Source organism: Hakea prostrata, chromosome 9 (genome assembly GCF_041222555.1).
Source record: "Hakea prostrata isolate BN-2017 chromosome 9, UWA_Hpros_2, whole genome shotgun sequence".
Lineage (NCBI taxonomy): Eukaryota > Viridiplantae > Streptophyta > Magnoliopsida > Proteales > Proteaceae > Hakea > Hakea prostrata.
The window spans coordinates 35,887,651-35,904,943 of NC_142608.1; positions in this window are offsets into that span (position 1 = coordinate 35,887,651).

Genomic DNA, 17,293 nt, shown 5'->3' on the forward strand with positions numbered 1-17,293 from the left:
GGATTGCAAAATCAAATGAAGAAAGAGAATTTTCACACACTGATTTAATGGAAATCACAAAAAGAAATCACTCATCAGAAAATAAAAATTAAAAAAAAAAAACCCAATCCAAACTTCCTTTTATGTAGAGACAATAAATAGTTACTTTCTTATTGCAAACTCAAAAATCTTAGGGTTATCCTTAAAAATTCTAAAAAAATTTAAAAATGTTATAAATAATATTTATTATGGATGTCCATTACCCTAAAGAGATTGTACTTCCAATTGAAGATCTCAACTACCTCAGGATGCAATATTAATGATGATCACAACCATCTCATTACACAATATTGGCAGTCAATATTTTCATTCTATGCACCTTCAATATTGGGTGGCAATCTATCATTCCATATCAAGATTATCTTATTGTGTGTGAGAATCATATATTGTATTTCTATGTAGATTCTGATATTACCATATCAGAGAAAATACTAGTTCCATTATAAATATGTAATGACTAACTCAATAGAAGAGTTGAACTGATCTTGTCTTTCTTCTTTGTATTCTATATTTTCTCTTTATTTTATAACATGTTATCAGCACGATTTTGCTCAAAGTAATTGTGAACGACTTCGCTCGAAGTATTGCGTTTTGAGAAGAAAGACAGTAGACTATGTATCATTATGTTTTCTATTCCAAAGTGAAAAGAATGATCGACATCTTCACACGTTTTTGTAAACAATGGAATTTACCTTGTTATCTTGAAATGTAAGTGCATCATGATAAAAATGTATGTGTTTTATTGAATCTAAGAATAAAAAAAATAATAAGATATTAGATTGCCTTAACAATTGTGGTTTGTCATTAACAATTTGTTTTATTTATTGTATATAGTGGTTGCTAGCTTTGCACTACAAATATTGTTAAATGCATCTGAAGTTGCAAGATTTGAAATTGTAAATGAATACAGTTCTACAGATGCACTTGAAGTTGCAAGATTTAAAATTATAAATGAGTACAATTCTGCTGATGCACTTGGAGTTGCAAGATTTGAAACTGTAAATGAATACAGTTCTGCAAATGAACTTGAAGTTGTAAATTTTGAAACTGTAAATGAATACAGTTCTTCAGATGCACATGAAGTTGCAAGATTTGAAACTGTAAATAAATACAATTCTGCAGTTTTTTTAAATTAATTATACTATTGAAATTATGTGGAGAAAATATTATTGATGAAAATATGGCCACAAATTTTCAAACTTTAGATTTGTTGTTACAATAGCAATATTATAAAAGGAATTTTAAGAAATACTCTGAATGATATCATTTTTATTTGTGGTTGAGTAAAATAATGGACTATTAATGAAAAATCATGAAGCTTGTCTTATTAATTCATGATATGCTTGAAAGAAGGTAAAATTATAATTATAGTCATAACTGTGGAAGATAACGAGGCAAAAGACGAAATAATTACCCTCATTATGATGAAAATAAATAAAAGAATAATAAAGATTCTCAATATAACTCTTCAAGGAGTGAAGATAATATTTGTTATCGATGTGGTATAAAAACCATTAGATATGTATCTGTCGTACTCCATAATATTTAATCAAACTTTATCAAGCCTTAATTAAAGAAATAAAAATAATGTAGAGATAAATTGAATTTTTCAAAATCATGAAACTTGAGCAATTTTTGCCTATAAAATGGATGATTTTGATGGCCTCACAGATACTACACATCTAGATGCTGCAAACTCCTTTAAAGATAATAGTTACAAATTTGATTATGTTAGTTAAGTTCAAATAAAAATAAAAATAATATTATATTAGTTTGTAATTCTTTTCTCTTCAAATCTCAGATCATATGTTAGTTTATCTTAAATTTAATATTTTTCTTTTATAATTTTTTTTATTGACTTCCTATATATCTTTTGATTCATTTTGATGAAGAATGTGAATATTCTATTATATGCTACGACGCATATTATACTTAGAGAAAAAAAATATTTATCTTATTTGATGATGCAGAAGCTAATGTTCATATAATAATCGATAGTACAACATAGATTGGAAGCTCCCGAAGAGCTAATCTATTATTATCTGGGAGATAAAAATTGGCTATAAATAATTTATTATTTTGTAATAAGTCTCAAAGAAACTTGTTAAGTTTCGAAACTATTTGCCAAAATGATTATCAGATTATGACTACAAATAACGGAAAAAGTGAGTAACTATGTATTACTACAAAAGTGTTAGACATTTACTCCTAGTTTGTACTACACGAATATTCGCATGATTGAAACACATGTTTGGGTAAATCAAATGAACATTGATTCTGATAGTTTTATTATTTGGCATGACCGGTTGGACCATCCCGGATCAAGTATGATGCGAAAAATTATTGAAAATTCAATTGTCATCTATTGAATAACGAGAAGATTATTCAATTAAGTGAAGTTTCTTATTCTATTTGTTCTCAAAGAAAATATATTATTAGATATTCACCAGCTAAAGTTGAGATTGAACATTCTACGTTTTTGAGACTTATAGAGGGTGAAATATATTGACCCATTCACCCATCATGTGGACCATTCAGATAATATATGATTTTAGTAGATGCATCTATAAAATGGTCACATGTATGTTCATTATGAACTCACATTTGGTATTTGCGAAATTGTTTGCTCAAATAATTAGATTAGGAGCACAATTTATGGATTATAAGATAAAGATAGTTTGTCTTGATAATACTGGTGAATTTACATCTCAAGCTTTATGATTATTGTACAACAACTGAGATCACAGTTGAATAGCATGTTGCTCATGTTTATATCCAAAATGGTTTTGTAAAATTATTTATTAAATGTCTTTAATTAATAGCTAAACCATTGTTTATAAGAACAAAGCATCATTTGTACGTATCAGGCCAAAATGTTGTCATAAATTCTCTCTATTACAATTGGCTTATGGTCAGAAGCAAAATATTTCTCATCTTTAAATTTTTGGATGTGTGACTTATGTTCTAATTGCTCCACCACAACACACAAAAATAAGTTCCCAAATCAAGTTCGGAATATATGTTGGATATGAATCTCCTTATATAATTCAATATCTAGTCAACGATAGGAGATTTATTTAAAGCAATACTTGTTGAATATTATTTTGATGAATTAGTTTTCCAACATGAGGGGGAGAGAATAAACAGTTGGAAAAAGAAATTGATTGTATGCATTATCATTATCTCATTAGATCCTTGCACTGAGCACTGTGAACTTGAAGTTCAAAGGATAATGCAATAAATTTTATGAATCAACTACCAGATTTGCTGACCTGCTAAAAGTTACTAAATCTCATATTCCAGCTGTAAATGCTCCAATTAAAATTTATATCACAGCAGGACAATCTATCAGTGTAAATGAAATTAAACCACGTTTAAAACGTAGAAAATCAATCGGTTCCAAGAATAAAATCCTAGAAAAGGAAATGAGCAAATGAGCAAATGATCAAGATGGTCATAATATGGAGACAATTGATTATGAAGATCCTAAAAACATAACTTTCTATAAAACCCCAGAAGAGGTTTAAGTACCTGAAAATAATGAAGAGATCTCGATTAGTTATGTCATTATAGGAAAAAGATGGAACCGAAAATATAAAATTGTCGATAACATTTTTGTATATTATATTATTGTTGAAATAATGCAATAAGACGAGGATCTTGAACACAAATTTGTTGATGAATGTAAATGAAGAAATGATTGGCCAAAACGTAAAACGCAAGTCAAGCAGTATTAAATTCGCTTGAAAAATTAAAGTTTTTGGACTTGTAGTCAAACATCTGAAGGTATAAAGCCAGTGGGGTTCAAATGAGTTTTCGTGCGAAAAATGAAATGAAAAAAAAATGAAATTGGGATATATAAATCATGAATTATGGCACAAGAATTTTTGCAGAGGTCTGGCATTGATTACATGGAAATATGTTTTCTTGTAATGGATGCAATCACATTCAGATATCTTATTAGTCTGGCAGTATATGAAAATTTTGACATGCGTCTAATGGATATTATTAAAGCCTATTTATATGGCTCATCGAGTATGAAATTTATATGAAAATCTCTGAAAATTTCAAAATGTCTGAAGCACATAAAAATTCCTAGGATGTTTGTTTAATAAGACTTCAGAGATGATCATGATATTTATGGTATAATTTCCTTAGTAGATATTTACTAAATTTAGAATATATGATCCAATTTATTATTGTGCCTTTATTAAATGATATGGATCTAACTTTGTTATAATAAGTGCATATATTGATATCATCTAAACTCTTGAGGAGTTTCAAAAGCATTAGATTATTTGAAGAAAATTGAAATGAAAATCTTGAAAAGACAATGGTTTGTCTTGACTTGTAAATTGAGCATTTGACGAATGAAATATTTGTTCATCAATCAATTTATATAGATAATATTTTGAAGCGATTTTTCATAGAAAAAGTACATCCATTGAGTACCCCAATGGTTGTGAGATTACTTAATATAAAGAAAGATTCATTTCGACTCCAAGAAAATAGTGGAGAATTTATTGGTCATGAAGTACCATACTTAGTGCAATTGGGGCAATAATGTATTTTGCTAATAGTATAAGAACAGATATAGCATTTTCTATAAGTGTATTAACAAGATTTATCTTTTCTCTAATACGAATACACTGAAATGTTATAAAACATATATTTCAGTATATTCGAAAAAATTATTGGCATGATATTATTTTATGAATGTGGACATCAACTTATTTGTTATGCAGATGCAGGATTTTTATCTGATCTATATAAACTAGATCTTAAACAGACTATTTATTCACAAGTGAATGTTAGCTATTTTATATTTGGTTAAGATCAATGATACAACACATTCAGGAAGTATGCGGTCTTCTACTAGAAAAATGAGTTTCAACAATATTATATGAAGATAATGTTGCATGCATAGCTCAATTGAAGAAATGATATATCAAAGGAGATAAAACGAAACATATTTCACCAAAATTCTTCTTCATTCATGGTCTTCAATGAAATGGTAAAATCAATGTTCAACAAACTCATTCAAGTAATAATTTGACAGATTTATCTACTGAGAAGTTGCATACTTCAAATCTTGAGAAGCTAGTATATGATATTGGAATGTACGTACTTAAAGATACTCAATGATATTATCATCAAGGGAGTAAAATACGTGCTGCACTCTTTTTCCCTTAACTAAGGTTTTGTCCCACTTGGTTTTCCTGATAAGGTTTTTAATGAGGCAACTACCAATACGTATTATTTAGATATGTATAATCTTTTTCCTTCATTAAGATTTTTTCCCACAGGGTTTTTCTTAGTAAGGTTTTAATGAGGTACATTATCTATTGATGGACATCCAAGATGGAGTGTTATAAATAATATTTATTATGGATGTTCATTACCCCAAAGAGATTGTACTTCCAATTGAAGATCTCAACTACCTCAGGATGCAATATTGGTGAAAATCACTACCATCTCATTACACAATGTTGGCAGTCAATATTTTTATTCTATGCACCTTCTATCTTGGGTGGCAATCTTTCATTCCATATTAAGATTATCTTATTGTGTGTGAGAATCATATATTGTACTTCTTTGTAGATTTTGATATTACAATATCAGAGAAGATACTAGTTCCATTATAAATATTTAATGACTAACTCAATAGAAGAGTTGAACTGGTCTTGTTTTTCTTCTTTGTATTCTATATTTTCTCTTTATTTTATAACAAAAGAAAATATTTTTGTATATTTTATTCTTCCCTTCATGATCTTCGATTTTATTTTTAGTATCAAAATTTTACCATCTTTTGAATTGTTTCTCACCGGTTACCAAAAAAATTCATCTCGTGTTCTCCTTTCCTATTATTATAATGTTTTTTTCTTCCTTTTTTCTCTTCTCTTTCTATTCAAAGATCTAAAATATTTTAGTTACTAAAATTGCTACCAAATGTTGAAGGTGTTCAAATTAGCGAGCAGGGACTTAAGATGCCATTCTAATCCAATACCCCTTTATTTTTTTTTCCTATCAAAGAGATATTATCCAATAATAATCTTAAAATTTCCTAGACAAGTAGAAAGCCATAACTCGAGAAAAGATAGCTTTGAATTCGGTCTTGTATGATCTCCATCGTCCTCATTATTTAGTTTTTCAGGGCTCCTCCGATCCATGGAGCACATTCACAAATTGAATTGGTTGAAGAATGGTTTTAGAAATGGAAGGTTGGAAATCGTTGGTCATCAACTGATATTGTGCCATTACGGTCACAAGTTGAATCAGGTGTGGCTTTTAAACTAATGAAAATAAATATATAAATAAAAACCTTTTTGCTTGTCGGCATTTTCAATTATAGTTTTTTTTTTATTATAGTTTGATGTCTTCCCTTGCAATGAGTCTTCCCCTAATTTCCTTCTTTTACAGTGACTAAATGCATGTTATGTAAGAAGTAAGAATTCACTATAGATAAATGGTTACTTTCAGAGCTTTACAAAGACAATTTCATAGGTCACCTATCAAAATCGGCCAATTCAAATTACTTTTTGGGTTGCCACCATCCTTTCCGTGGATGTTGTTTATAAGCATGCAATCAGGTAAGTATTTTACTTCATCTAAGAGTGGCTATAAGACTAAAAAATGGAGTTTTCAAGAGACTAGTTTAATATTTTACTTCTTCTTCCTTCCATAATGGGTATTTTGTTTAGATGACCTAATCAAACTCTTGCAATGAAAAAGTACTATAAGTGAAGTATGGTTGAAACCCTAATCTTCGACTTTATTTCGCCTTTCTTGAATTTTGTGGTTTTTTGGGCTTCATTACTCTTAACTCAACATTATGGGGTTATAGTATGTAGATTACAACTCAATCAACTCATCAAAGCCATATATGAGGCCTTGAAACTTTAGCACGTGAGGATACAATTAGCATTTCATATTTATTGATATTAATTACTTGAATTGTTGGTGAATATGGCATATGCTTCATTTATTGAAAGATTTTAACGGTTACTACTGGAATTGAAGAATTATGATCTCATCAGTGGCAAGGTACATAAAGAATCCTTGAAACCACGAGCTACGACATATTTTGAACCATGAGTTACAAAAGAAAGTCACTTTTCCTTGATAGGCTTGCCTTGTAGATATTTATTTATTTTTGTTTGATTCATTTTTCTCGCTTGTTTTTATAATTTTCCCCCCCCTTCTTTTGATGGCAGATTTGGTTATTTTATTGGTGTACTTCTCCGGGAAAGAACTAACGAATTGGACAAGTTATACATACAACAACTTAAATATCTATGATAATGAGTGCTTTCTTACTATTGTTGGTTGATTATGACTGGCATATGTGAATTTTTGTGTAGAAGGAAAACATTTCTTCCTTTCTTATTGTAATTAGGGAAAGAGAATGATGGTTAATGTTTCAAAGAAAAATTATTTTAATTCTTCAAAATTGCAATAAAAAATAAATATTCGTCTACTAAATAACTTGTTGCACTAAGTGCGAAAGATTGATATAGAGATGGCATAATAGCAATACAAGGTGAAGTTAGATTCACCATGAAACAACCCTCAGTAATAGAATTTTCATAATGATGGCTAACCAAACTACAAGCTAAGTGATAATTACTTTTGATAAATAAAGTTTAGCTAAAGATATAAAATAAATTTTAAATTATTTACAATTGATAATGGAATTAAGTAGAATATTGCTGGATTACTAGAGGCATCTCCATTAGAAGGTGTTTATGGCTTTCTTTTGGTAGAAAGAGGGTATTTCTATTTGATCAATTATGAAAAATTAGGATCCATATCTCTGTTTTTTTTTTTTTTTTTTTTTTTTTGTCGTTTAGGCTTCAAATACAAGACACAAATAACAATATTTTTGCATACTATCTCTACTGGAGTTGGCTTTATTTAAATCACCCCCAACCAAAGTAAAATAACTCAAACGAACAATATGTCCAATTTAAGACTGTACGCTAGCCCTCATGGTATTAGGAGATATAATTCACAAAGCTTGAATGGTCCAGAAAAGAAATATATGATGTTGTTTACTAACTTGCATTTCATTTTTTCCCCCTTTGGCAGGTCTCACACCAAAAGCCTATAATTCCAAGTCCTTAGATAAGATCACAAATGAAAGCTGTTTAGTAACTGCCATAATTTTTCTCTCTCTTTTTTTTCTCTTTTTGCATAACAGTACCTGATAACTTAACCCTTAAAAATTATGCGCCCAAAATTCTCACTTCAATCGTTTTTCTAAGAAATTCAAAACTGGAAGCTTATAAATTTTCAAGGATGGATGTTTCGGCCCCTAAGCAATGGGTGAGTAAGCTTTGTTCAATATAAATGGTAAAGTTCTATTCTTAGTTGTCTCTGGTAAGTTCAAGACATGGGTTTTGTTCATTATTTATTCATTATGGTGGATTTTCGTTGTTCAAATTAATGCAAAAACAAGTTGATTGGTTGTGAATATTGCTCCTTATTCAATTCGGGGGAGAGCAGCAGCTATATGGTCATTATTGCTCCTGTTGATCTGATACTCAACCTTTAGTTTTTTTTTTTTAGCTCCAATTTGTTTCATGTTTTAGTTTCTAAGCCTGGAATTTTAATTCCGTGGATGGTTGATGTCTACCCAGGCCTCGCAGTCATCAGTTTAATGTCTGTTACCACCTTCTTGATGTTCCCGCATCTAAGCAGCTTAGCGCACTGCTAAGATCCATGACTACATATTAGAAGGCAATAGATGCTTATGCAGACGGAGAAGCTCTCAAAGTTAAAACCTCGAATCACAATGAAGAAGAGAACTTTCAACCTCAAACAGGAGAAGGAGCTAGTCCTGGGTAACCAATTAACTCTTTCTCACTCTTTGCTCCTTTCATCCACATTCATCTATTAGGTTCTTGTTTCTGAATTCGTAATTTCCTCATCGCCTTTTGAAAAAAATTAAGAAAACTCTCATCTTGATGTTCCTTGGCTGCCATTATTCCGTTTTGTTATGTTAATTTACCATATTTATGTGAGAGTGGATATGCTAATTTATTATACACTTTGGTTATGTCACACCCCACCCACCAGTCTCGGTTATCCGCCCGACAACCTGTGGGAGTGAACCGTCACAGGATCCACGGTCTTACCCATCAATAATAATAAACACAAGAATAGACAATCAAGAGCAAGAATAAGTGCAATAATTAATAAAAAAGGTTACAAAAGTCCAAATACTCCAATAAATATCCAAGAAAGAATTAAAGGAAAGAATCAAGAATCAAATATAATATCGAGTTCAGCGGAAGCAAAATAAATAAAATAAATAATTTTATTTTAGTTTCTTTTTTTTATCTAAATAATATTTCTCATGAATAATAAGGAAAGGGGGGGGTCCTCCAGTCTTCATCTATACATTCCTCAAATATCCTGGTAATCTGCCTCTGTCGGCCATCAATGGGTGCTAAAAGCGCACACCAAGCATCTTCAAGAGGCTTCATGCTCTGTAAGTTCATGTACCACTATCTGTGCCACATCAGCTTCATACGAGAAAGGAATATATTTCATACGAATCATCTCCAACTTCCGACGTTATGCCACCATCTATACAACTCATATAATATATACAACGAAAGGAATGAGTTCTGATGAACTCAGTAAGGAACAAACAATTCTCATATATATGTCAATACAATCCACGAATGCACATATGAAATGATATGGATGGTATGCAGAAATATGAATGCTACTAAGATCTAACTATGCAAGTCTCTAACAGCTGGTATGCTTTAAGATATACACCAGCCCTCCTCTGGGTAGCTCTAGTCACTATGATCCGGCAAGGACTGGTTACCTCTGTAGGGATCCTGGGCAAAGGGGTAAGTCCACACCTGGCTCTCAAACCATGGCTGGGGGTTAAGTCAACATTCTCTCACCACGACCATTGGCAATGAGTACTGGCGCATGTCGGGGTTTCTAATCCAATGCAAGTCATAATGGTAACATACTATATGAAGTCCAAATACATCCCCTATGGCACCAACCAACTCGGTTTAGTATCCTTCGTAACCTAGGAGTGAAAACCCTCATGGACTGGCTACCGCTATTGGACTCCACTCCTTAACCCTATGGTCATCCACATATTATTGGGGCGGATGCTCTCATGACTCCTCATGACACTCGGTCCGCTCCTTGGACGTCCATGAGCCAAACCCTAACATATGCAACCCTACCATTGCATGACCAACAGTGGACCACTGAGTCTCCGCACGGGACTGGTTACCGCTGTAGGATGAAACAGAGTCACGTCACCATTGTCACAGGTCACCCGACTTCAATTCCCCTGCCGAAAGGGTAATAGCATGTGGGGTACCTAGCCATGCAATTCTAGACTCTCCTAGGTATGTCATCCAGTAATCATGATAGTGCTAGAGGCATCAGTGAGCATGTGTCACATACCACAGCCCTGTGATATCTCCAGCCAAGATATCCCAATGGAATACCCCTTCCATCACAACTACACTACATCACTCTTTATCATACCATGAACAGTTGTGCAATATTATAAAAGATGAAGTACATCAAGGAACACCACAAACAACAAGTGTACAATAAGATTCACATGCTTTATACAATTACAGCAAGTTACATGATCAAAGAATAGTAAATAGAACAACTGAAATCATCATGTATATGTAATTGCATATAAAGAAGAATGCATGTCCTTACCTCTAATTTAGTAAAAGTCCTCTAACTTGTAATCCAGAAACTATTATAAGACTTTTATTTGAAACAGAGAACACCTAAGCATATGGTTACAAGAATGAATAAGAGTCAAGAGTCAAAACAAATCCAAAATCAAACCTACACTGTCACTGGAAACCAGCCGGTTGCTTGTGGCGGTTGCTTAGGCTAAGCGACCTCCACAAGCGACCGCCCCTGTTTCAGGCAGTTTCCAATTCCGAAAATCAAAATTCTTATCATCCGATTTCAATCCATTTTGGGATGATCATAGTCCGAATTTCAAACTTAAAAGCTTTAGAACAAAGGGGTAACAAGAAACCCTAAAATTAACAAAGATTTATTACCCAAATCATTCCCCTTGATGAGATCCATCCATTAAACAAATGTGGGGATTCGTTTTTGGATAGGATCTCATCAAAAACATTGAAAAGGGAGATACAACTAATCAATTGAGTAACCACTAACAAAATGGGGATGGGTTCATATCAATTAGAGGTTAAAAAGAAGAGAATAGCAGATGGAGATTCATTACCTTAACCAGAATCACCAAGAATAGAAGGGAAGAGATTCCATATCACTAACAGCACTTCGCCCACCTTCCAGCACGTTTCCACAGCCGCCTAATCACCCAAAATAGCAATCCTGAACATAATAATGCGTTAATAGGGCGAGGGATGCTATTTATAACAAACAGGGGGCAAAATAGGGCATTTTCCCCCAAGCAGAATCGGGAGGTCGCTTAAGGCGGTCGCTTGGTTTAATCAACCGCCACTAGCAACCGCCCCCAAGTATATTGCTATACAAGGGTGCTTTGCTCAGGGGGTTGAAACCCAAACACACCCTAGCCCTAAACAATATATGGGGGAGGTCTTACCTTCATTCCGGACATCTCCAAACACCACTTGCCTTCTACCAGAGATCCAACTTCCCTAGTAAAGCAGGTTCTTCAACAAGAGAATCTAGATCCATGGGTTCTGGATATGGATCATGGACTTCTATTCGGACACTCCACAAATTAATCTGACTAGACCTTCAGGTTCTCGGACCTGAAATACGGATTCCGGGTTAGAAATACGGGGGTTGTTACAGGTTATGTACGTCTGCTTTCTCAATTAGCTGAATTTAGTTATGTAAGCATTTCCCCCTTACTGATACTCTCTTCATTCTACTTATTTTCTTTGCCTTCTTGTGAACTTTATTATGTGGACCTTAATTTTAATATCTGCTATTGCTCTTTCTCTAATTTCTTACATGGTTATTTGCAGAAATATTTTCATTAGGGATTTAGCAAAAGAGACAACTTCCGGTTGGCTAATGACATTATACTATCATATTTCATATGTCCCTGATTTTTGTTTACGTTTATGATTTTGTTTTTTCATTTGTAAATGAGTAATCCTACAAAACAATTCACCAAATATTTTGGTAAATATGGTGAAATGATGGATATTGTCATCATGAAAGATAGGAGAACACGGCAACCACGTGGGCCTGGATTTGTGACTTATGCAGATGCTTCTGTGGTTGATAAAGTCATTCAAGAAACTCATATTATCAATGGAAAATAGGTAAGATTGTTTTTCTTTTTAGATTCAAATCTTTGTACTTGGTTTTTGTTGTTTCTATCTGTCCGTTCTTTCATCTTGAAGTTGGACCTTGGATTGTTGTGGCCAGGTCTTGGGATGGAATCCTGCTTTCACTCTTCTTCTAATCCTCCAGCCAAATACTCCTTAAAGGATATTTCAATTGCTTTATCTTCACTTGTTGATATGGGTTTGCGCTGCTTTGGTGTCTGTGCTGGCAAATTTAGGTTGAAATCAAGCGACCCATTCCAAAAGGAACCATTGGCTCGAAGGATTTTAAGACGAAGAAGACCTTTGTGGGTGGAGTTCCTACAACTGTAACAGAAGGTTTTCCCTACCTTACTTGTCTAAGTTTATCTATTTCCATTGATGGTCTATTTGATGGGGGTTCATTGTTTGTGGGGATCACCTTTGCAAGGATCGAGTGGTTCCACCATAACCACCTCTGCTACCGCCATATCCACTATAACCATCTCCAAACCCACTTTTGCCCCAATAATCTGATGAAACAGGTCAATCTCAGTCATGGTGTAAATAACTAATGATACTTAAGTAAATGTGTGAGATTTAAGAAGAATCATAGTTACTGACTTTGGCTTTAAACATGGTCGTCTATTTGGTTAGAATTGCCCTATTAGCCTTCTGTTTCAGAAAGGTTGTCAATAGACCATAAGCAAGCACCGACTATTGGTCATATGAGTGAAATGCACCATGTAATTTGAGATGTTAACAATCCAAGAGTGTTACATGTATCATGCAATTAGAGTTAGTAACTTAGTTCTAGACAATGCTCCATAGGGGCTGCCTAAGTAATTTTCTTTTCTTTTTCCTTCCCCTTCCCCTTCCCCTTCTTCGGGCCCTTTTTGATAGGGTTATTAGGGAAGGCAGTGTAGCCACCTGTTTAGCTTCATTACAAAACCATGGTTGTTTCTGTATCTTGTTGTTTAGCGGGAAGGGAACTGTTTCTAATCTTCTTTTATAGAATTAAATTTCTCACGGATGTTTGTCTTGTAACTGAAGTTTATTACTTGGTGCAAAACTTGTTTCTTTATTTTTGTTCATTAGTTCCTTTGCTATTTGCCATTGAATTTCCTCTAAATGTTCATACGCTTTCAGGTCCCAACCACGAGTATCCCCGCAATTGTGTGAGAATATAGTAAAAGAATGCTCATGAATAAAGGGGTCCAGCATGGAACGTACCATCAGTGAAAAGTGATACTTATTGTTCCTCAACATCCCTCCTTTTCCCATTAGAGTTCGTCTTACAGGCCTTGTGGTTACGATGAGGCTGGGATGATCAGACATCGGGGATTTACCCTTAATTTTTTTACTTTGGAGTCATGATTCATGACCCTCAAATTCTAGGATTTTATGGTCGTCTAATGGAGAGTGTTTAGGAACAGTGTATCAAAACTGTAGAGATTGTAAGATAATGATTACAGTTTTTGTGGAACCAATTTTGAAGATGACTACTATCAGGTGTAACTCTGAAGTCAATCCAACCCTTAGAGTTCTGAGCAGAGACTGGCAACTGATGGCACCTTAATTCTGGCAACTAATGGCACCTCATTGGCGTTTTAGTTGCCTTAAAAAAATTTAAAAAAATAAAAAAAAAAAAAAAAAAACCTCATTGGTGTTTTGTTTGAAAATAACATTCATAACATTCTCCTATTATCCATGCCACGTCAAATTAGAAGGATGTGTCTCAACTGAATTTATTATTGAGCGAAGAAGGATACATCTCAACTGAAGTTATTATTAAGTGAAGTAAAAATGTGACTCTTTATATGCAAACCTAAGTACCAAAGGAAGATACAATATAACTAAAAGTTGATTTTCAAGACATTTCCCTTCTTTCCCTACATGTATGGTCACGTGCATTTGCACGTGCAGTTTTTATTAGTGTGTGTATATATATATACTAGTAATGACACATGCATATGCACGTGTGGTTTGTTCACGTGGATTAAGCATTCGTTAGTAAATGAAAGAACTTACGTGAATTCAGAAGAGAAATGTTGAAACCAAGAATAGCCTGCAAAGGATATAAATTTCATTACATTTGTAAGGTTTGTAACTGATTTTCTGATTTTGTATTGAAAATGTGTGAAATACTACTATTTGGATATATATATATATAAATATATATATATATATATATATATATATATATATATATATATATATATATATATATATATATATATATATATATATATATATATATATATATATATATATATATATATATATATATATTGTTCAACAGTTTTAAGACTCCCACCTTTAAGACCTTCTTTGTTTTTAAAAGGGTCAGCTAAAACATTTTCACCTTCAATGTTTAACTTGATTTGGTCCATTGGAGGATGGACAGAGGTTATAGTTTCCTTGGTTCTGTTGACAAGCCATTTTCTGAATGGGTTAATAGTTTGATTTATCGTTCCATTGGTCCATGGATAATCTATGTGATTTTCCTCAGCGTAGGAGGCAAACCAGACAAAAAATCTCATGTTAATTGTGTATTGTTCCATGTCATGATACCAAGCATCACGTATTTGGATTTTTTCAGAAAGATTAAATTTATCGTTAAACCAATCTTTCCTAAGGGCATTGTCAGGGCTGTCAAAGTCTTGCCGGAGCAAAACTTTATCGATCGAAAAAGGTCAATCGGACAAAATCGTCATTAATGATGAATTCCTGGGGAGAACTTCTAATTCAGAAGAGACAGAAATTGTTTGTTCTATGGCCTTGATGGTTTCTCTAAGATCAAAGATTAAATGTTGGTGAATTTCTTTGTTGGGGGCTTTGGGCATTCTCCATTCTACCAAGGATTGGTCAAAATCATTGTTCAATTCTTTTTGGTTAAGGATATTAGTAGCCAAATTGGTCTCCTGCTGGCTCACAGTTGTTGAAGACATGCTTCAGGAAATCACACTCATATTTTCAAACTCTCTCTGTCCGACCTAAAAGAAAGGGGTCCACTTAGAGAAATCTTCACCCGTCACTAAGACCTAGCACAAAAGAGGACTTACACACCTTCTGCCTCACCTCTAGGAATCATACCATGATGGTCTTTTTTACTTCTCGAATACCCTAGCCAAACTATTAGGAGGGAATTTAAAAGAAAGAAAATAAAAGTATGAATTTCAAAAGCATATAAACAAAACAGTAAGCTAATAGGCGGAAAATCCAGCCATCAATATACCAAACTAAAAAGAAAGGAACAAAATATGAACAATATTTGGCATAAAGAAAAATATGCGTAAGGAAAATTATAGGACAAAAGGTAAAGAAATGAAAGAAATGATAAGCAGGAAATGCATAACAGAATTAAAAGAAAATCTTAGGTGGTATAACCGACCATAAGAAAATGATACAAGAAAAATAAAGAATTTAAAGCAATAATGAAATTAAATGCGTAACAGAAAGAAATTTAGGCGATAATTCGACCATATGCAAATGATGCAAGAAAAATAAAAGAAAGGTCGGCAGAGCCATCCCTTTCATGCATAAATGATAATGAGAATGCATTGATGAAACGATAAGGTTACAAGGAGAAGGGTAACCGGAGCATTGGTGAGGGTAACCGGACTTACACGAAGAAAGCTTGGGTTACACCGGAGTTGTTCTAATCATACACCACGCCTTCATGGCTCGATACCCAGGGGTAGATTGGGATCTTTTGTGGTGAGGGACATTGTTACAGCTTTGTTACCATTACAAGATGATACAGAGAGGGGAAGGGGGTAGATTGGGATCTTTTGTGGTGAGGGACATTGTTACAGCTTTGTTACCATTACAAGATGATACAGAGAGGGGAAGGGGGAAGAAATCCTATTCCTAGAGGAGCACAAGAGAGGGAGTACCTGTGGGTTTGGAGCTGGCACCAGCAACAATGTGAGAGTATGGTTTGTTTGAGGCAACGATGGCCTGGGTGTTGTTCTTGGCTGCAGAAGAGGAGTCTTGAGCAGACCTGTTGCCATAAGAGGTCTTTTGTTTGATGGCAGTGTTGGAAGAGGTGGTTTGAGGGGTAGCCATGTTGGGAGTGTACAGATTCCTGGAAAATGGAGGTATAAATAGGTCAGGAATGCAATGATGATGCGATGATGCGTTGTCTTTGTTGTAAACAAATGATGCAAATTTTGAAATTTGTAAAGGTGGAAAATGATTTTGAATTTGGTTAATTGCCGAAAAAGCAATGGTTTTTAATTGATTGATTTGAGAAATCTGGGATTTTTCCAAGAATTCAAAAAATATCTCTTTTCCTTGAATGTTGGTGGTTATTCCAGTATCGGTTCCGGTAAATGGTTTAATCATTTCAAGAAATGGTTGCCCTAAGATGACATTGGTAATGATATCTTTAACAAGGATGAACACCTGTCTAAGACGTATTTGGTTGTTGTGAATGCAAACATGTGATAATTTGTAATTGACACCGAGACTCTGGCCATTAGCACCAGAAAGTCTATGGGTAGTCTTTTCATAAAATTGAGTAGGGACAAGTCCCTCCTTGATGCAGTTAGAAGCTGCACCCAAGATCGACGAGGGCAATGGTGGACAGGGTGAAGGAATCACAGATGACGAGATGAACTCGAACATGCCATTGCTGGAAATGGATGCTATTGATTAATTGGTTGAAATCTTGCCTAGGGACAAAATGGTCAGGTGATTGTTCAGTATTGATGGGAACATATTGTTCAGGGGTTTGAGCCGTAGTTGCTTGTGTGGAAATGTTGGAGAGTTGTCCTTGGAGAAGGTTTAACTCCAGCTTAATCTGAGTGACTTCTTGTTTGAGACCTTTGGTCAGTGTCTCAAGGGTTTGAATTCTAGAGTCATTATTTGGGGGAGAAGATATTGAGGGAGATGGTTTAAACCGATTGTAAATGTTGTTAAGGTTGTAATTGGAATGTTCTGTGGGAATAGGTTGAGGAATCAAAGAA